Genomic DNA, 22,223 nt, shown 5'->3' on the forward strand with positions numbered 1-22,223 from the left:
TTACAGAGTACGAGAGATTAAATTATCGTATATTAATGACAACGAACACTATCAGCAAATTCTCGTATTTTTATCACAAATTATAATAAAACTATTAATGTGAACGATGTAAATGTATTTGTGTTTTTAAAATCTTATTAAACTCAGGTTCAAATTTTGAAGTGCTAATTACAAGTAGCGATTTCAAATGTTCATCAGATAAATTTGCCCCTGTATTTTGACTTGATATTATTATTATTTTCTGAGACCTCCAGGGAGTCAAGAACTCATCGAGGGAGGCTGTAAATTACTCAACCCAGCTATCATACCTTCCCTTAAATTCATTTATTTCATATATTTCAATATATGAAATATATTTCATTCGGGAAAAAGTTTGTTCGAAAAGATACGTTGCCCAAAAATAGAGATAAATTTATACGGAAATTTCTTCAAATTTAAGAACTGCACAGAGTTCAAAAATTTATAAAAATCGATCAAGTTTTCTTCCTTGTATTTATCTTTAATATCATTTGCCTGAAGTTCAATAATTTCCATTTGAAGTTGACTTGGGACATCAGTAACAACACAGTCAAACGGATTTTTAAACAATCTTATTTCCCTAGCATTGGCGTCCAAATCAGCAAATCGCTTCTGAAATTGTTTTTTTAAGATCTGAAATAACTTAAATTTGCAAACGAGAAAGGAAATTCTGCTTCACCCTTTTTATGCAATTCTGCACAGTAGAGCAAAGTTACAATTTTTCACCTGCCTTTCCAGAAGTATCAACTTTTTATTTCGTTTTTTGCTCGTTAGTTCATTTTAACCGTGTTTTTACCGACTTTTTTAAGTGTTCTTATTTCGTGCGACATAATTTTTTTTGTTGATAAAAAAAAGTTTATTCGGATGTAACTTTTTTATTTCGTTTTGAATTCTTTTAATTTTTTTCTTCTTCGTTAGTCCATTTTAACCGACCTTTTACAGTCAGAAAGATCGTAACGGTTACTTTTTGCTATTCGAAAATATATTTTGAACACAATTTTAATTAATGCATTTGAAATCTATCAACACCCCGTGTTATTTTTATTTATTTATTTTTTTTTTTGCAGATTCCTATTGAAAAATTAGTTTAATTGGCAGGCCGGATAAAATCATATCGCGGGCCGCACTGACATTGACATAAAAAGTAACAGAATCGAAAGGATATCTATCAGGATCAGGGCCGTACTTATGCACAGGCGCACGAGGCTCCATCAGCCCCCCCCCCCGAAAATTAGGGCCAATTTATAGAGTCCAAAACAATCAGGGAGGAGCCTCCGGAACACTCTAGCTTCTCGGGTCCCACCTGTCATGAGAAAAGTGTAAGTACGGCCCTGATCAGGATTGTTAAATTAGGGCGGAAGTAATTAAGTTTGGATTTCACTTCATTATGTCCATTAAATGTGTTCTGTAGCCAGTTTGCATGTTTGGTGAAATCGATTAGGAGGCAAAAGATGTCGATATTTCAAAATTTATGAGGTGGGTCTAAGTGTTGCGATATAACAGAAAATAAAAATGAGTATTAATCTAAGTTTTAGTGCTCTCATTTACATGATTGTGGCATGTTCCAATCAGCCATAAGCTGTCCTACAGTTAGTATACCCCCCCCCCCTCTCGAATCAACGGACTGTGGATTCGAATCCCGTCATGAGCATTCATGTAAATATTTTAGGTGGCTGAATTTCACCACCTCCCCCAAATACCCTATTCTGCTTTTTGGAGGCATGAGGTAACTTAGAAAAAAGTTCCATGCTTGGGCTCTAGATCAAGATATCGTTCCATGCGTTAAAGTCTTACAAGGAGGGGGGGGGGGAAATGACTGACATAAAGTAGTTCATGTCACTTAAAAAATGTTAGTTTGAATTTCAAACAAAAAAACTGCCAAGCAAGTAGAGAATTACATTGACTAGGGTTATATTTTGTCGTCATTCGCGCCCTGTAATTTTTTTAAATTGTTTATTTGATAGTATGATGCATTTCTGTAAGGTACGGGTAATTTCTTTCGGTATGTTTACGTTAATAAAAAAAAGGAAATTGGAAACTGCCATAATATTTAATTTTATTATTGTTAATACTTGTTAATAATAAGATTAACTCATGTAACTCATTTCCAAATGCTGTTATCATTTTAAAATGTTAAAAAAAGTGGAGCTGTTTTAATTTTTTTTCTCGGAGCCTTTCAAAGTTAAATTCTTCTGACCTTAATCTCTACCCTAAGGACAGGATTTCTAACTACCTGCAGCACTAAATGAGAATTCATTTAACAGTCAGGGCATTAAGTTTTAAGCTAAGTACCGTGGAGATTAACTCTGTACTGTAACTGAATATTACAAGATTATCAGGACTCAACTTCGAATTGATTAAATTCCATTTGCAGGTTGAACATTATCTAGCGGAAGTACGATTATTCAACACGATAGGGTGCCATATATGAAACGTTAAATACAATTAATGAGAGAAATACAGAAGGAAATAGAAATGCTTCGTCTTTTTCCATCTCAGTAAATACTTCTATGAATCTCCTATTTAAACTGATTTCGATTACTTCAAATTTTTTAAAAAACATCTTGAAACAAAAAAAAGTCAGATACCAAGAAAGTGGAATTATTAAAACACTTAAGGAATAGAACAACGTAGTTAAGGATATAAATTAAATTAAACTTTAATACATATTTTCCGATATTTCGGCAACGTCACATTGCCATTTTCTAAAGGAACTTACAAAAAAGTTACGTGCACGTAGGCACTACAATACAGAAACTGGGAACGAAGAGATGAAGCTATTGTTCTCCTAACAGTCCTGATGGTGCCCTCTAGCGGCCTAAGTAGGTGTTCTTGACCGTTGGGCTGAAGGTCTGCAGATGTAGGCCTCCAAATTTGGGGCAGTCGCATACAACCAAATTTGTTGAAGTTTGGAGAATTTCTTAGGGCTCAGGCTGAGATTCCATAAAGAGTCTTTCAAATTTGTATTTGCTACGGTGTATCACTGTAGCTTTCTTCCACCGTATTCTGTGGCATGTATCCAGAGCATGGTCCGCAAGCCCAGAATGACTGTATTTGTGAAAACGGATGTAGTCTTTGTGTTCCAAAATTCTGATATTCGCTGTCCTGCCTGTTTGGCCAAAGTAAGACCGGACCTCCTGTTATAAACCTTACAGAAAATTGGCATCCCTTATCCGCTCCACTAAAGACCAACCACTTCCCCTAGACCTACCTGGTGTTTACCAGGTCCCTTGCAGTTGTAAACTGTCTTACTTTGGCCAAACAGGCAGGACAACGAATATCAGAATTTCGGAACACAAGGACTACATCCGTTTTCACAAATACAGTCATTCTGGACTTGCGGACCATGCTCTGGATACACGCCACAGAATACGGTGGAAGAAAGCTACAGTGATACACCGTAGCAAATACAAATTTGAAAGACTCTTTATGGAATCAGCCTGAGCCCTAAGAAATTCTCCAAACCTCAACAAGGACTGTTAGGAGAACAATAGCTTCATCTCTTCATTCCCAGTTTCTGTGTTGTAGTGCCTACGTGCACGTAACTTTTTTGTAAGTTCCTTTAGAAAATGGCAATGTGACGTTGCCGAAATATCGGAAAATATTTATTAAAGTTTAATTTAATTTATATTCTTAACTACGTTGTTCTATTCCTTAAGTGTTTTAATAATGCATAACCAACGTATAAGCCTGTCTACGAGAATCAAGAAAGTGGAAGATACGTTGTCATAAATTTAGGAGAGGCTATGTGGCGGGGTTTTAATTGTTGAAATGCAAATACTCTGATTTTCAGAGAGAATCTGTAAAGAGTAACACTAATAAAAATATCAGTCAAGTAATAGCTTCTAAATTACAACTAATCTGTATTCTTATATTAATGAGAAATGTCTTCATCTATTACTTCAGATTCTAGTGACGGCAAAGCTAACTTAAAAATTAAATGATAGCGATAAAGCTTACTATGTAACTTTATTCGCAATTTAAGAAAATTATTCTTTTAATACGTGTCAACTGCGTTGAGAGGATAACTTTCTTTTTGATAAAGATTAATTTTGATCAAATATTTTTTGATCTTATAAAAAAAAAAACCAGAGTAAGAATACAAAATATCCAACTGTTTTTCATTTGAAATTTATACACCATTTTGATTTTTATATATTCGAGTAAATTTTAATGAGTGCTCTGCAAGTTTCTGGTAAATGGTACATTTGATCAAATTTTTGTTGCGCACGGAAATGTTCATCATATGTTCTACAAAACGACGCTCATTAGTACTGTAGATTTTGATAGAGGTGGAAACAATATCCTGGTCCTCAAAGTTGCACTTATCAAGACTAAACTCAAAAGCAGTAAGGAATTAACCTAAAAGAATAGTAAAAATAAGGGTGTGAGAGTGGTGTAGCAATATGGGGATTGGCTGACCAAATTGCCAGCCCATATTAATAGCAGAAAATGAAAGTCATGTTAGCTGAGGCATCCGGTTAACACGTCCATTGCCTATCGCGCGATGCGAGTTCTCACCGATCACGCGTTATCGCGTGGACATCGCTAACTAAATAAAAAAATAAAAAATATTTGGCCACCACACGAAATTCCAATTTTCAGCTTGGCAATGAAAGTGTTAAACAAGGTTCCTGCTTTTCGTGCGTGAACAGTGAAAGTCATCTACTGGAACAAGATACACATCATCATAAAAAAAAAAAAAAAATCGACGAAAAAGAGGAAATTGCAGAATTAGAGAAGTACGAAGTCAACATAATTGCTATTACCGAACAGACTAAACGGATGGTGCTAATATATATTAATGTCATATATGCTCTAATGGTATACACCGATTGGATTTACTATTGGATCAGCAAACAGATTAGTTATCACTGAAATCATGTTCCATTATAAAGATATGAACAAATTTACATGCAAGAAGACAAGAAATACAAAGTCTCATTGACTATGTTATTGGGGATAGCGATATCTTCAGGCTGGTTTAGAACACAGGAGCGTACAGAGGATCTGAAATAGGAAGAAATGATCGCCGTTTGGTTAATAGCAGGATAAAAAATGAATGTCACATTCATAACAAAACTATGTAAGAAAGTTTTCAAAATAAAGTTGAACAGTTTTCAGAGTTGAAATATAGAATTCACAATAGAAATATGATTAGAGAAAAAATAGATTTTGAACAAAAAACGCCTTCTAGACTCAATGACACTGGAAAAAAAATTGATTCAGTCAGGAAAAAAAAAAATCAGAACATGGAGTTCTGATTTTTTTTTTTTTTTTTTACTTGTTGATTCCAGCATGAAGTTGGAATCAACAAGTTAGAGGCTGTAATAGAAAAGAGTTCACACCGACAGTTCCTATCCTAACAAGTATTCAGAATGCACCCTGAGCAGGGGGGGAATGCTGGTCTTGAAATTCACGCTTGCTCTTGTTATCATTCAGGGAGTGAGAGGTCTGATTAGCGGAATAATGAATTACTGACCATTTAAAACTATATATTTAGAAATGTATGTATATTTAATCATACAAATACAACATTTATTTTACAAATGATATTCTATCTTTTTCAATTTAGCTACTTGAATACAAATTCTACCCTACGGTTCTTCTTTATGAACTGGTCAATAACATCGTCATAAAAGTTGGTTGTAACTTAATTTTTCCCAAGCAACACGCACACTTGTAAAGGCTGGCTGAAGCTCACTGGCTAGAGCTACGTTGACTGCGTATGGCCTGTGATTTAAGCAACAGAGTGAGACGACGTAAAATGGCTATGCGCGCGCATGAAATCACAGTGCTGCTGCGAAGACCTGTAAGCTCCTACAACCGAGCAAGCCAAGGTAGCTTCGATTAGACGAACAAGCATCGACCTTTGATACACAACGCAAAGCTCAATTATTGCCGCACTAGCTTAAAACGTCTTCTGTCTACAAAAATAAAAGCCTAAATGGTATGTTTATAAATGCATGCATTTATTAACAAATAAATATTACTTCTTTCTCAATTAATGAGCTTGCTCAGCAAGCATGGAGAATTCACCCCTGACCCTGAGATAATACAGTAAAATGTAAGAAAGTCAAATAAGTGTGTATAAAATTAGGCGAAATTAATATTTAAAATCACTGTCATCCTTCAAATGTAATATCAGAATAAAGAAAGATGGAAAAACCAAACAAGTAATTTCTGCTTGAGGCTCTTTAGTGTGCTGCATGTTCTATTGTTCTGCTTCTCGGTGGGGGTGGGTTAGTAATCTCCGTTAGCTTAGAGCTGGGCAGAAAGGAATAATTAGTAAGTATACCCAAGACACAATTCATTTATGAGATGCAAGCAGCAGTGACATTCAGGGTAAGCAAAGGAAACTTCTTGGGATGCAGAAAAGTTGGAGCCTTCGCCTTCTGCAGCTATCATTCTACTCTGTAATGAGGAAACAGCATAAAAAATATTACAAAAAAGTGTGTGGACATATATCGGATTTTGTTATTTGGAACTGTTTCCTCCTGCACAAGAAAAAATGTCTACCATAAATTATCTAGAATACAGAATAGAAATTGCGAAAGCAATGCTGCATGCACACACGCCTTCTTCAGCAAGCAGAGAAGAAACAGGCAATTCTGCCAGACATTTGAAGTTGAACGCTGCTAACTCCAACCACATATCCCGAAAATCTACCACCAACGGCTAATAAAAAAAAAACCTGCCCGAAAATGTTATGTATGTAATAAAAAAATATCAGAAAGGAAACAAAAATCTGGTGCCCTGAGCGTAAAACTGCTTTGTGTGTTTACCCTTGCTTTAGGGTGTTCCACACTGTTCAAGAATTTTAAATTCTGAACAGTATGAAATAAAAAATGTTTCTTTTCAGGACTACAAATATTGATGGAGGGATACGTGAATGTACTGTTTCCTTTTCATCTTGAAGGCGAATTTTTAAGTTCTTTTTATAACACAGAATTATATTTTCGTATTTTCGAAGGAATAAAATATAAGAGGAACTGGAATACTCTTTCCAGTTCCTATTGAACTGGAAAGAGTATACCAGGTAAACTATTTCACCAAAAATAAAAAATAAATAAATAAAATATATAAATAATAACGTGAAAATTTTCACCTTGCCAACACTCAACAGTGATGTGATATGGGATCCAAAGTTCTTGTTTCGGAGATTGTAATATACAGTATAACAAAGTTTTGTAATAAAAATTTCTGCCACATGAAGTTTGACAGAATCAACAATATTATTACTACCTTATTTCTGTTTCTCGTGCGGGAGAAAACCGGTAAAATGTCACTCTTATAATTATATCAGATGTTATAATGGCAAAAATAGTAATAAAAAATCATTTGCACTTTCTCTTCAAAACACAAAGAAAGAACATTGTAAATTCACCCAGTGGAAAAGAAAATACTACATATTTTTCTTTTAGTACAAAGAAGAAATCACTGCATATAACATGGAGTATGCAGGAGGGAAATAAATCTGGAAATTGGTTGCATTATAACGAATAGAGAAATCATGTCAGAAAAAATTATTCACGTAACATTCTAATATCAGCAGACATAACATTTTCTTCTAGGTTAGATATCTAAAGTAACTAAACCTTTGTTACTATTTTACACTAAAATGAATGGGTATGTTCCCCGAGTGATTTACGTTTGTAACAGTTGTCTTGCGAACGATTTACGAAATAAATTCTCTGAAATATCTGCAAGTTGAAAAGATCTATACCCCCCCCCCCAAAAAAAAAAAAAAAAACGATTATGAAACGCATATGCATCTTTTTCTTTTAAAATAATTCAAATCCTCTTTTTCAAGATAATTGTATGAAATAATTTATAATTTTCGATAATAAACGTGAAACTGATCATTATAAATTAAGAAATTATTTTGGCCTAAATAATGTATCAGCATGTAAAAGAAATCTCAGTATTTCTGTTAGGATATCTGTAATCAACAATCGAAAAGGAAACAACATTCTTTATGTATTCTGCACTACAGCTTGAGGAACTTGAGTGTTCTCTCTTTCCTTTCTCAAATAGCACTGAGAGCAATAAGCCTTTAGCTTTTCTTCCAGCTAAGAGAATCTTATCAAGTATTTCTAAGACATAGATTATTTCAGAAATAGCAACCAGTAGCAGAAGTAGTAATATTTAGATTTTTTTTAAAGAAAAACAAACAAAAATAATACTACTGAATTTTCTTTTGTGTAGTATGCATAAACAGTTTTATATATTGAAAATATAGCATAGTATTTCTAAATCTTAGAATAATTTCAGCAGACCGCTGAACAGCTGATTTCAGATGCAAAGAAAGAGTATAGAATTAGAAGCTTCGAATATACAACAATATTATTGCTTTATTTCTTTTCAAACCAGTAGAAATTTAAAGTTGTTATGTAACTGAGTTCCAGGACAGGAGGGGGAGTTGCAGTAAAAAAAATCTTAAAAATGAGTATAAATTTTGAATCATTCCATACAGGATATCTTTCCTATTATATTTTCAAAATATCTACAGTGGTTAAGTACTGGATATTACAGTAATGTGCATCCTATAAAAAAAAAAAAATCTGTTGCAATTTTAAGCAAAAGAAGAAGGCTAAGAGTCTCTGATAAAATATCATTAAGTATAAATTTCTGATACTAAAAAATACACAATATCGGAAACCGAGTAATGTAGTTTATAATCATTTGTTGCTCATAAAAAATAAAAAAAAATCGTTCCTAAAATTGAAATGTGGTATTCAATATCCACTTAATTTTGAATATTGAAATATGACTATCCATATAAAGGTATTTTGCAAAGAAAGAAAGCAAAATGTCATATTTATTTCACTAAATGTTATTTACATATATATATATATATTTAACAAAATATTTTAAATGCAGACAAACATTTGAAAATTCGCGAAAAAGAATCTATATTGTCAGTAAATGAAGGAAATTTACTATTATTAAAATATATTCATTGCAAAAAATCTGTGGTCATTTCTGGATTGATTATTTATTTTCGTAGATGTGAAACTTCTATTCTTGGAAAGAGACACAATAATTTGTGCAGGAAAAAAAAAAAACGATCAAATATCCTAGTACAGTAAAGCAAATTCCAAGTACCACAGTACATGTAAAGACAAGTGACTCAAAAATCCTCCGCCACAGTTAATCCGCTAATGGCTCTAAATTCGCCGTTAAGGGATCAACAGCGCAGGAGGGTAAATACTTGATAAACGATAGAATGCCGATGAAGTTTTGATCCATGAAAAATTCTGAGGTAGTCTGACTATTTCATCCACCTCAGCCGGTAGGAGGTAGAAATTTAAAGTTGTGAGACAACAGACTGAGACGACGTGAAATGGCTATGCGCGCGCATGAAATCACAGTGCTGCTGCGAGGACCTGGAAGCTCTTACAACCGAGCAAGCCAAGGTAGCTTTGATTAGACGAGCAATCATCGGCCTTCGATACACAACGCAAAGCTCAATTATTGCCGCGCAAGCTTAAGACGTCTTCTGTCTACAAAAATAAAAGCCTAAATGGAATGCTTATAAATGCATGCATTTATTAACAAATAAATATTACTTCTTTCTCAATTAATGAACTTGCGCAGCAAGCATGGAGAATTCGCCCCTGACCCTGAGATAATAGAGTAAAATGTAAGAAAGTCAAATAAGTGTGTACAAAATTAACTAAATTAGTCTTGGTAAGATTTTGATAAAATATACAAGAAATATGAGGACGATGTTTTGGAGGCCACTGACAAGACTTGGGAATGAAAGAAAGGGTACTGTAAAAAGGAATCACACATGATAAAAAGGTAACATAAAAACCGAAGTTAAAAAATATTCTAGATGTTTAGAATGGTTTCTTTTAAAGATAGTTAAATTAAACAAGACATAACAGAACTGTGGTGGAAAATAGAATGCAGTTAGGAGTACATATCAATATTGAGGTAGAAAACGCCATCAAAACATAAAATGTGGCAAGGTAGCTGGAGTAGATATTTGACTAGAAATATCAAATATGAAAGTTTTACTGCATTGCAAAATCCAGAAGGTAGAATTCAGATGATTGGAGTAGAGCTTTCATACCACCCATCTATAAAAAGGGAAATAAAACAGAATGTAGAACGTCTGAAAAGTTTTCGTGTCGAACGTTCCTGATAATGCAACTGTACTTGAGAAAGAGCTAAGAAAAATTGTGGAACAGAAATTCTGAGAACAAAAGGCTGGAGTTCAGGTTGTCAGCATGAGATTTGACAAATAATTAAAAATCGGTAGTATAATTAGTATTTTTAATTCAGATCTACCAGTTTTAACTTATGGATCTGACAACTGAGTTTGAAATCATCGAAGACTAGAGACTACAGATACGAGACTGAGAAAAATTAGGTAAGTGTACAAATGGCATTAATAACCGAATCACTAAAAATGAACATGGCGGGGAGAAACTCGTCAAAGAGCATTCAAGAATCTGTGAGAGAGCTAATCAAAAGGTAGTATGGTCACGTAAATAGAATGGGAAAAGATGGGTTAACGTGTTCTTTGGCAGAAAAAAGACCCAAAGGAAGACCAAGATCTAGGTGGATTGATACAGTAGGAAAGGCTTTAAATAGAAATATAAGATTGACAATATTAGAATTCCTAGCCGATAAGACTAATCTGGAAGAGAATTGCGAATGAAAGTACTTAATGTAAATTGTTCTTGAAATATATTAGTATCCCGTACTTCCTTGGAAGGATGCATCAAGAAATTGATGAAATTTTAAATAAAATACTTGCATTGTTGCTGACTTATTTGAGGAATAGGTTGCGTTTGGGAAAGACTGAAATTGCTTACATTCATACATACATAACCTACCTGACAAAAATCTAAGCATCGATCAACATACAGCAGTAATATGAGGACGCGAAACAAGTAACCATATCAGTACAAAAACTTGAATCCCTGCATATGTCATTTAAATGACAACGAAGAACTGATCACAGCTTAAATTTGATTAAAGAAAGCAAAAGTTATAATATTCTGGGTTGTGTATATTCATTCAAACGAACTCAAGTAGCACCTGAAACTAAACCATACAATAAAGTAACAAATTTTCAATATTTAGGAAGTGATAACACATTTAATATTTCCAAGCAAGATTTATTCTAAAAATCGAATAACGAAAGGAAAAATAAGAAAGATTAAAAAAAATAACGATCACCATATTGTGATTATGAAAACTAGAAGAGACGACAGTAAAAATAAAATGTAGATGAAATGAAATTTTAGAACAGCTAAAGGAATGTACAAGAATGGATAGAAGTATGTGCAATAAATAGCAGAAGAAAATAACTTGGGTTTTGAACAGATTTTAGAAACAAAAAAAGGTAGGAACCAGAGAAGTGTACTGTTGCAAAACATCTCGCGCCACGGGTCTGCACCCTCTCTAAAGAAAGAAATTTCAGTTCGATGGCAGGGGCGGCTCGTGCATAGGCACTGCGGCACCCCCAATTTTTCTCGAAATATATATATATATATATATATATATATATTTGATTGTATTATTTAATTTTATCATCAACAATCCTCTTATTTTGTAGAAAAACTAATGAAAATCCAACTTGTAGCACTTAGGAGGGCAAAGGAGCTATCAGTACTGTTTTTACCACAGTGTCATATTGCTACGCGAGCAAGCATATGCACGTCAGTGAGATGCGAGCTATTAGCGTAATGCGGCACTGTCCGTCGCGCAGTTCCACTGTTGTTCATATGCATTTTGCGCCAGTAGTAGAGTTTTCGTAGTACTCATCGTTGGATAAACACTACGAAATTTAATGTCCAAAAATTGTAAATCCATTCCTTTAATTACAATTAAAGGAATGGATTTACATTAATTTTAATTCATTTTGAATTAATACCAAACTGTATAATTTTATCGATAATAAACAATATTTTTTAACGTTTCATTTTTACCATAATTTTGATATTTTATCCGAACACATATACACTGTACTTACAGCGTGTATGTATATTTCGAAAGTTGCAGCACCCCCCACGATTTCAAGCGACAAGCCGCCACTGTTCGATAGTAGCTCAACTCCCTTACCATAGTAAAATATTGAAGCCCTCTTCATGTTACGTGAAGAGGGGCCTTTCGTATAACACGAAATTGAGATACTCAATGAATCAGAGTTCTATGAGTACACAGTGCAAATTACGATCTGTATTCTGTTGGTAAATAAGGATTCTGCTTTTACATAAAATATACTTTAATGAATTCTGAATAAAACGAAAATTTCAAATGAATTTCCAATGTTTTACATTATATTAATAAAACTTTAAACAAAAAACGTGATACATTGGGTACGAATGGCACTAAAATTCACTATCATCCGAGGTGGATGACAGCCTTGAATATAAGTCTAGAATATCGGCTTGCGTGCGGCAGCTTTTTCCGCATTCTTTCTTTCATTTGCCTTCTCTGCCTGTCTCATATAAATAAGAAAATGATGATCCATCCTGATTTCGAATTCTTTAAACATCTTCTCTTGTTCTCTGAAAAACTTCGCCTGTAATTTCGTCATTTTTTCCTGTTTTTTTTTTCCATTCTTTATTCTTTCCATATCTTCGCTACTTTCCGACATTCTTTCTATTTATCAATCAAATATTTCGTTTAATACGCCAGATCATCAGGAATATTAGGAGTCAATATCTATGTGAAGAGTAAAAAATAAAATAAAAATTCCAAAAAAATGTTTCATTTCATACATGACAGAAATACAACTAAGCAAAATAAACAAAAAAAATTATAAAATTTACCAGTTTGTAAACACTAATAAAAATTTCTCTTTCGATTGCTCCCAACTTGACAGAAACGTAAGATACAACTATAACCGACTTCAGTCGAATTTCGTGTAAACTATACGACTTGTAGAGGGACTGCTTTCGTTCCCTAAAATGAAATAATATTGGATGTTCATGTTCTCGCTGCGGGAAGACTATCACTGCATGTTGGAGGAACAAGAGCGGCTTTGAAATAGTTACTATTCGTAGATAGGACTCGCCAAAACACCACACTCAGAATTAGAATTGATTGATACATTGTTTTATATGACAGTGTGGTTAATGCTTGTGTCATTTAAGAACGTACGGGAAATACTTATTCTCTCATACTTCTATTGGTTTCCAGTTTATATACCAGTAACGCGAGTAGTTTGCATCTTAGTTAGGAAGAAACATAAAATTGTGTAGGTGTGGAAATGTTGAGTACTTCTGTTAAAGTTTAGGGTTGAAGTATTTGAAGAAAAGGAAATTAATAATTTTCACCTGGAGTCTTCTCTTCTTTTCCCTTTCTGTCTTTTGTTTCCCCAAGCTAAAGTGTATAATAAATTATGTAATGCAAGAATTTTAGAGTAAGTAAGTAGTTCATTAGTTCGCGAATATTGTTATATAACATCCAGGTGTTAAAATATATTAATATTAAGGATAACATTAAGATCTGTTATATGCTAAGCAATTTATTTGATCACGAGATTCTAAATAACAAGAAACTGAATCGATATACATTTATCGCATTTTGATCTTTATATTTGTCATAATTAACTTCTAAAATTACAAATCATTATATCAAAACTATTACCGATATTTAATGGTTATGGGCTGATTAGGTTTATGTTGAAGTCTCGCAGTTCTTATGACGAGATCTATAAAATTTTAATGCACCTAGAAAACCCGAAAACGATCCGTTGATAATCTATATCACTGAAGACAACATCATAGATTTTATGAAAATTGAGTTAAAGACCGAATATGTCTGTGTATATAGCTGTGTGTCAAGTCACTTGAAAACATTATGTCAACAATAAAGTAAAAAATGGAAATCGTATTGTTAGATTATAATATCTAAAATTGGTGTTAGAATCAGAGACCATTATTAAGCATAAATTAGATGCTTACTGGAGCCAAAAGAACAATGGAATATGTTTTTTTTTCCTCAATTTTTTTTTTAAAGTAAGGCTTGAATTTTTTTTAATATTCATTTCAAAATATTAATTTTTTGAAAATATTCAAAATTACTACATAGTACCTTGAAATCACATGCTTTATACTTAACATTTTCCAACTGTTATACAAGCAAAATAGTTACCATTTTAAAATCGTATTCGGCCTTTATTTACAATGACCCATTTGTTTGTAGCTATTGTCGATGTCCCTTAAATGGGAGAAAAGGTTGTATACATTTTTAGCATAAACAATAATATTCCAGTATACCTTTTATAAGGAGGTTCAAAGGGTGAAGGAAGAATCGACAGAAATGACATTTGAGCTTTATGTAAATATAATAACAAAATTATCACGATTTGGAAAAGTAAGAATAATAATTATTATTAATAGATGACACCTCCAGGGAGTCCATAGACTCATCGAGGGAGGGCACCTACTCTACAGCTTTCGGTCTCCGCTAACTACAACGAACAACCATCTACACCAACGCCATCTACCGCCAAACACCACCACTAGTATTTTCACAGAATCACAAACATTCATACCCACGGCGGGATTCGAGCCCGCACACGCTAACCACTCGACCAGCCAGGCTGGCGGTAATCCTATTTATAATAATATAAAAAATGAGTTTGTTATATTTTATTCTATAATAAGTTAAATTTTCTTGCTTTAAGATGTACGATAACTTTTAATTTACTCATTTATGTGAATTAGATCCTCGATTCCTACAGCAAAATAAGTACTACTTATAATTAAAAATAGCATACTTTCTCTTATTTAACGTTTATTTATTTTTTTTTTAATAAGCAAATATGCCACTGTATAAGTTTAATTTCGTAATCTTTCAATTATGGTGCAATGATAATACACCAATATTTATTCAATATAAGTTAATTATAATAAAACCCAACTATAACGTTCTGGTTATTATCGAGAATTATCGAGAAATCCTCATTGGTTTGCTAGATTTATTCAATATAAGTTAATTATAATATCGAGAAATCTTCATTGGATAGCTAGATTTACGTTTTAGTTCGCTCTCTTAAGGTTTTTGCCTTAAGGGAGCAATTTGAGTCTCCGGGGAAAGTGTTTGCTGGCACGGCCCGGTGAGGGGCTTTGTCGGTGAATGCTTTTCTTCGGAATTTGAGCGGTTCTGCTCGGTGGTGGTGGTGGGTGGAAGGCCATCACTGAGTGGAGCCAACGCTGAGATGGATGGTCTTTCACACACTATTGAGTGGCCTAGGGATCGTCCGAATTTTTAGAGACGGCTTTACCTTAACATATGGCGAAATTTTTTATTACATTAGTATATGTAACTGACAATTAAGCTTCAGTCAATTGATACATGAAAAATTACAACTAAACAAAAATATGCGTTCTTGGAATTTTATTTTAAAGAACTATATTCGCAAATTGCTCAACAATTACTGAATTCTACTAAATGTGTGAAAAGTTAAAACAAAGAGGGGGGGGGTTGACTAAAAATGAATTACGATGTCATAGCCAACGATTTGTACGTTTATCCAGAAACAGACATTGCATGGCAGTTAATTTCAGACATGGTGGGGAAAATTATGTTTATTAAAATCCAATAGGGAAAACAACTGAACTGCAATAAAAAATAAAATAAAATACCACATAGGAATTGCAGTCGCAAAAGGTTGATTAGTCAGTAAATAAAATTTACTCTGCTGAGTATTAGCATGGATTATCTGCAACCTCCACCCCCTCCCGGTCTTAAGAACATAATGAAATAACTGCTGCACAACATTATTTTAAGATCGTACAATACAATGCAGTGCAATGAAGTTGATAGAAATACATCCCGACCTATTACTTCCAACTTGACATTAAAATAAATAAGTAAATAAAATTACTCTAGCGTGTCTTTGCTTCATCGAACACAAAATAACCCAACTCAAGTTCAAATTATCTTCAGATACCAGGAATTCGATTAAGATACATTTTAAATGTCGTAGCCACAGCCGTACCGATTTCATCAAACTAAACATAAACGTTTAAATCCAGAGAAACAAGAAAATTGATTACATACACATAACTTTAATAATAATAAACACCTACTTTGAATAACGGTCCAACTTCACAACACTGTGAACACACCACTGTAATTCATACATAACAAGTTTAAGCCCAGCGCACTTGTAGTGTGAGTTGCCACGTCATCACACGTGTTTGTGAGTCACGCTGTTGTAAGGACATTTTTACCAAAACTTAAACCACTGAAAAAAAAGTAACAATAAGATACATCACATCAGACATATAAATGAATGCTTTCCAATCAAAATGGAAACAAAAATTAACTTAACAAACCTAAACGCCATGCGTTATCACTATACAACGTGCAGTACATCCGTTATCTTAACTATAAATACTTTTAAGGAGGGATATTGTTTGTTCGGTCATGATCTCAGGAACAAACAATTGTATTATCCACGTTCTTTGTTTCTCGGACTTTGAACTTGAGCAAATTAGACTGATTAATCTTCACCTGCTGTAGGAGATTATTTGGTATTATAGTAATATAAAGAATAGAGTAATTTCCTTTATATATTATTCTAGACAAGTTTCAAGGGTAAAAAGAATCGATTGCCTTATTATTAATCCAGATACTTCCATGGAATTTTAAGAGAATATAATGCTTGTTATACTTTTCATTAGCAATCATCCTGCGTTGATATTCTACTCGCTCATTATGAAAAAAAAAAGCCTGCCCCCCCCCCCACTTCCTTAGTAACTGCCACACTCTCACTCAACTGCTAAAGATGATCTTTTGTTCCTTACCAAAACTTCTCGATAATAATCATATGAAATTACTTCACGAACTTATGACTATCAGATTCGATTGCCTAAACTCTAATCCACACTCTCTTTGAGGACATCTGTACCTTGCACAGTGCCGGCTCTAGCGCCTTTAGTTGTATTAACCTCTTAATTGGTCGGGACGTCTATATGCGTCTAGCAAAGATATGAATACAATGCATGCTATCTGTTGAAAGAACATGGACACCAAGTGCAAATTAGCCGTCGTGTCCATTAGAAGGTGCGATAATCCTTCACCCTGAAGAGAACACTAAACAGATTAACTGACGATCACAGCTGCGTCTCGGTTGCCTATAATATAACAAGAAACGCAGTTCCTTGTTCCGTGCTGGGTAACTGCACTTTTAGTTATATTAGACTTAAAATATAGAAATTATTTTTATTTTTGTTTTCAGCTTTTATTGTGCAATTTTTAATCCCAGGAAAAAAATACGAGTTCCTTGCATACTTTCTTCACTTAAATATCGCATTACCTTGGAGAACCAATGCCATTTTTAGGTTTTTTTGCTCTAATTTTGTTACATGTTACATTTTCTTGAAGAACTGAATTTCAGATAATTATTTGAAATATTTTGAAAAAAAAAAAAAAAAAACAGGTTGTCGACGTTCCAAATTATGTTATTTTTATTTCTGTTCAAAATCAAATTTCGTAGAATACTTCACAGATTGCCTGAAGGACGCGTTTTGACGACTTTGCTTTCTAGAGAATAACATGAAAATCTTTAATCATGTCAAATGTGAAGTGTACATTCTGTGAAAGTATGAAATACGAAATTAGAAGAAAGTAGATATTTATAATTAAGTTACTATGAGCTGTCGTGGCAGCGGGAGAAGGTGTTAGGATACTTCAAAATAAACAAAATTATAATTAATTCCATAGAGGATATGTCTCAGATAATTTCAATTATTTTGAAGTATCCTAACCCCCGCTGCCACAACGGTAAAGAAAAAGCATTATTATTGCTGAAATGAGCTCTACAAATAATAATAATAACAATTTGTTTTTCTTTTTCGACTGCGAGTTCATTTGAAGTACTACTGAATAATATAATTTTCAATATTTTAAACTTAGCTAAAATAAGAATAAGAATGCAATCTAAAAATAAGAATGTAATGCAATTAAACATGTCTTCTTCATATAAGCAGAAAGAGTTGTTCTCAAACAGCAACAGGATATCTAAATCTGTAAGCATAACAACGTTGACGTGCATATTTTCATGCATCGTAGCGACTAGTGCAAGGTAAATAAAAAGTAATGTTCAAACCTTATTTATTGCAATAAAGTTTGCTTGATAGCATGTTTTCTCAGAACATTTTAAAATAACTGTTTAACACAAGCGCGAACGGAAATTAGTCCAAAAATAATTTCCATCTATCTATATACAGGGTGGTTCAAAATTCCACGTACAAACTTTGAGGGGGGGGGGGTAGAGAACATCAAAATCAACCATATTCACATAGGAAAGTATGACCGGAAAAGCCACCCGAAAGTGATAGGTGGCGCTATTCGCCAGAGATCCAGGTGAGCAATTGGGACTTCCTCATTCAAGCTTTCGACGTCGTACGAAGAACATGCGTCGTTTTACGAACGCTGAGATAGCAGACATGCACCTCGTTTACCATATTATGTATCCAACTACTATTGAACTGTTCAGTTACGCCTAATAAAGTTTTTTACACTACTCACTGCCTTGTGTTATTTCTGTATCTTTGTGTCCCTGTTAGTACCTTCCGGTGACCTTTCCGGTCATGCTTTCCTATGTGAATATTGCTGATTTTGATGTTCTCTACCTCCCCTCAAAGTTTGTACTTTGAATTTTGAACCACCCTGTACACACACACACACACACACACACACACACACACACACACACACACACACACACACACACACATATATATATATATATATATACAGTAAAACCCCGTTTTTACATTCCCGCAATTTACGTTTTCCTGCCATTTACGTCATTTTCCAGTTGGTCCCGTCTTAAGGCCTATTCTTATTGTTTTTCCACGATTAACAACTTGATGCGGACGTTATTTCCCGTGATTTGCGGTTTTTTCTCGGGTGGCAACACTGATTTTCGAATCGATTTCCGCGGAAATCTGCCTATTTCTGTCCCCAGATGGCGTTGCTTTCGAACCGAAAAATATTTTCAATGTTGATGAAACTGAAACTGAGCTCTTTTATAACATTCTGCCAAGTTAAACATTGTGTTTTAAAGGAGAGAAGTGTCACGGTGGAAAACGCAGCAAGCAGAGGGTAACTGTTTTGCTCATGGTCAATGCTGATGGATCAGAAAAATTCCTTCGAAGGGTAATTGGTAAATTAAAAAAGTCAAGGAGTTTTAAGAACGTGAAAAATCTGCTACTAAGTATGATGCCAACAGCACAGCATGGATGACCAGCAGCATCTTCACATCCACCATGCATGACCTAGATGCTAAAATGGGGACAAATCACCGCAAAATACTACTACTGCTAGACAAACGTCCTGCACACCCTGAAGATCTGCAGCTCAGAAACATTAGATTAGTATTATTTCCCCATAATTGTACAAGTGAGCTTCAGCCATTAGATCCGGGCATCATCCATGCATTTAAATGGAAATATAGAAAAATGCTTGTTGAAAAAGCTGTGTTTATGCTTGAGAATGGTATGGACCCAAAACAAATGACATATCAATCCTTGATGCCGTGCATTATGTGGCCAAAGCATGGTTGCATGCTTTGGCCATATCTATATCCAACTGTTTCCGGAAGGCAGGAGTTACGTTTGTAGAAGAGGAAGAACAACTACAGGAGGAAGAAGAAGATACATCAGAGCCCAACAACCGGTATGTGATGGATGAGTCTTCCTCATTTCAAGAATATGTTGATGCTGGTGTGATCACATCAATGGTATCAAGTGTAGAAGACATCATTTCCAACCACCTTGGCGAAGAAGAAGAGGAAGTAGTGGTTGAAGAAGATTGCGATCAAGAATTTACTGTCCCTACTAGTGAAGAAGCAATGGAAGCTAACTCTGTTTTGAGGTAGTATATTGCAAGTGCATCAGGAGACGACGGGGCATTTAATGCCTTATACACTCTGGAAAGGCAGGTGGAACTTATAAGAGTGCAGAAAAAGCAAAAGCAATCAACAATTAAAGATTTTTTTAAAAATAGATAAATGTAAGTAATTGTAAATTCATTTATTTTCAGTTATTAAATTTTGTAATCTAGTATGTAGAGTCACATACCAGAAGTAAGTCATCTTTTAGCCTTTTTTTTTGCAGGATATGTTTTTTACATTTTTTGCTATTTACACTTTTTTTCCATCAGTCCCCTGGAAAGTGTAAAAAAGGAGTGATAATTAATATATATATATATATATATATATATATATAGTGCAAGTCTTAGGGAACTCGTGGTAAAAGTGGAATAAGCTCTGATCACTATTCTTAATATTTACCCTTAATGCAAAGCACATCTCCTTGAGGAGATGTATGATGCTATGCATTAAAGGCAAGGGGCCACTACCCTGACCGGTTTCGACATTTATTGAGATCTCATCAGTGGGAGCCAGCCTTAGAAATACCAAGGTTAAGTAATACAGAACTTATAAGTATTTTACCAAAACAAGTTACCATAAGGTGCTTTGAACTTATTAAATAAAAATCTCAAGATGAGAGATAGCTGTAGAAAGTTTTTTACCTTGGGTATAGAGCTTATTCCACCTTTACCACGAGTTGCCTAAGACTTGCACTACTTTGCGGGTCACCCAGACTTGCAGGTGCAAACTTAACTTACTTCTGTTTGCTTACTTGGGAAATGGATTAAAACAGGTTTAAAATAGCTTGGTATCTTTAACGTGTGTGTGTGTTGAAAGTTTTTTTAACTTGGGTATACTATGTTAAAGATACCAAGAAATTTTATAAGCTAGGTTTTAATCCTTTTTTCCCAAGTAAGCAAGTCACGTTTGCGCCTGCACGTAGTGCAAGCCTGAGGCAACTCGTGGTAAAGGTGGAGCAAGATTCCGATCACTTACCTTAGTATTTTCTCCTAATGCAGAGCATATCCTCTTGTGGAGATGTATGATGCTATGCATTAAAGGCCATTACCCAGACCGGTTTCGACCTTTATTGAGGTCTCATCAGTGGGAGCCAGACCATAAAAATGCCAAGGATGAAGTAATGCAGAGCTTATGGTCTGGCTCCCACTGATGAGACCTCAATAAAGGTCGAAACCGGTCTGGGTAGTGGCCCTTGCCTTTAATGCATAGCATCATACATCTGCATAAGAGGATGTATGAATTTAAATTAAATTAAATTAAATAATTTAATTTAAAAATTTTAATTTTAATTTAAAATTTTAATTTGAAAATTTAAAACAATTTAAATTATTTTAAATTAAATCATTTCCCAAGAAAATACTAAGGAAAGTGATCGGAGCTTACTCCACTTTTACCACGAGTTGCCTCAGACTTGCACTACGTGCAGGCAGACAGACAGACAAGCAAGCAAACAGACAAGTAAGCCAAGTTTGCAGGCACAAACTTGACTTACTTGTCTGTTTGCTTACTTGGGAAAAAAAAGGATTAAAACCTAGCTTATAAAATTTCTTGGTATCTAACATATATACACACACGCGTATATATCTTGGAAATATATATGGTCATATAAATATGTCATATAATCAAGAGGCCATAAACGTTAGAAATCCACTGCAGTTAGTCAATCCCATTATTTCTGAGGTTCAGTTGACAAAAATATCAAGAAAATAATCACGTGCACGTTCTTTTCAAAACACACACAAAAAAAGTACATTACACAAATCACATTTCGTTCTGAAATATCCACTCAATGAAAAAGAAAATACGTAGTATTTTCTTCTTATTATCATCATCTGGCATTTCCTTTTAGTACAAAGAAGAAATCACCTCATATTTGGAAGAGCCGCTAGTTTAGATAGGGGATAAAGTAGTTATCCTTTTACTACAGTTACATTAAAATGTATGAGTATGCCCTCCAGTGATTTTTGTTTGTGATAATTGTCTTCTGAACGGTTTTGAAAATAAATTATTTCAAACATCAGCAGGATGAATAGGTCGGTACTTCTACCCCCCCCCCCCCCACAAAAAAGCTGAAGCTTTATGCAAGACACATACACTTTTTTTTTTTAAATTCAAATATTTCTTTCTTTCTTAAATATCTCCATCAAATAATTTATAGGTTTTCGATAATAGAAGTGAAATTGTGATTATTATAAATTAAGAAATTATTTTCATATAATATTTTATCAGACTTTAAAAAGAAATTTGGTATTTCTATTTAGGATATAATTGACCATAAATCAAGACATTGCTGATGTATTACGCACTACTGCTTGAGGCTCTTTGT

At 34.0% G+C, this 22,223-nt stretch overlaps 1 long non-coding RNA gene across 4 annotated transcripts in view; it reads right to left on the reverse strand.

The window, feature by feature from the left end:
* LOC150107679 (uncharacterized) overlaps window positions 1-22,223 on the reverse strand; it is a 57,208-nt gene that overhangs the window by 13,636 nt on the left and 21,349 nt on the right. The window contains exons 1-3 of one of the 4 annotated variants that reach the window (XR_016548214.1): window positions 16,332-16,367; window positions 16,083-16,240; window positions 12,245-12,705 (exon numbers count right to left, since the gene is read on the reverse strand). This is a non-coding gene — a long non-coding RNA (uncharacterized LOC150107679). The other 3 variants (XR_016548213.1, XR_016548215.1, XR_016548212.1) reach the window with 3 other exon arrangements.

This window comes from Typopeltis vanoorti, chromosome 4 (assembly GCF_054136105.1).
Source record: "Typopeltis vanoorti isolate ZY-2024b chromosome 4, IOZ_Tvanoo_1.0, whole genome shotgun sequence".
Taxonomy (NCBI): Eukaryota; Metazoa; Arthropoda; class Arachnida; order Uropygi; family Thelyphonidae; genus Typopeltis; species Typopeltis vanoorti.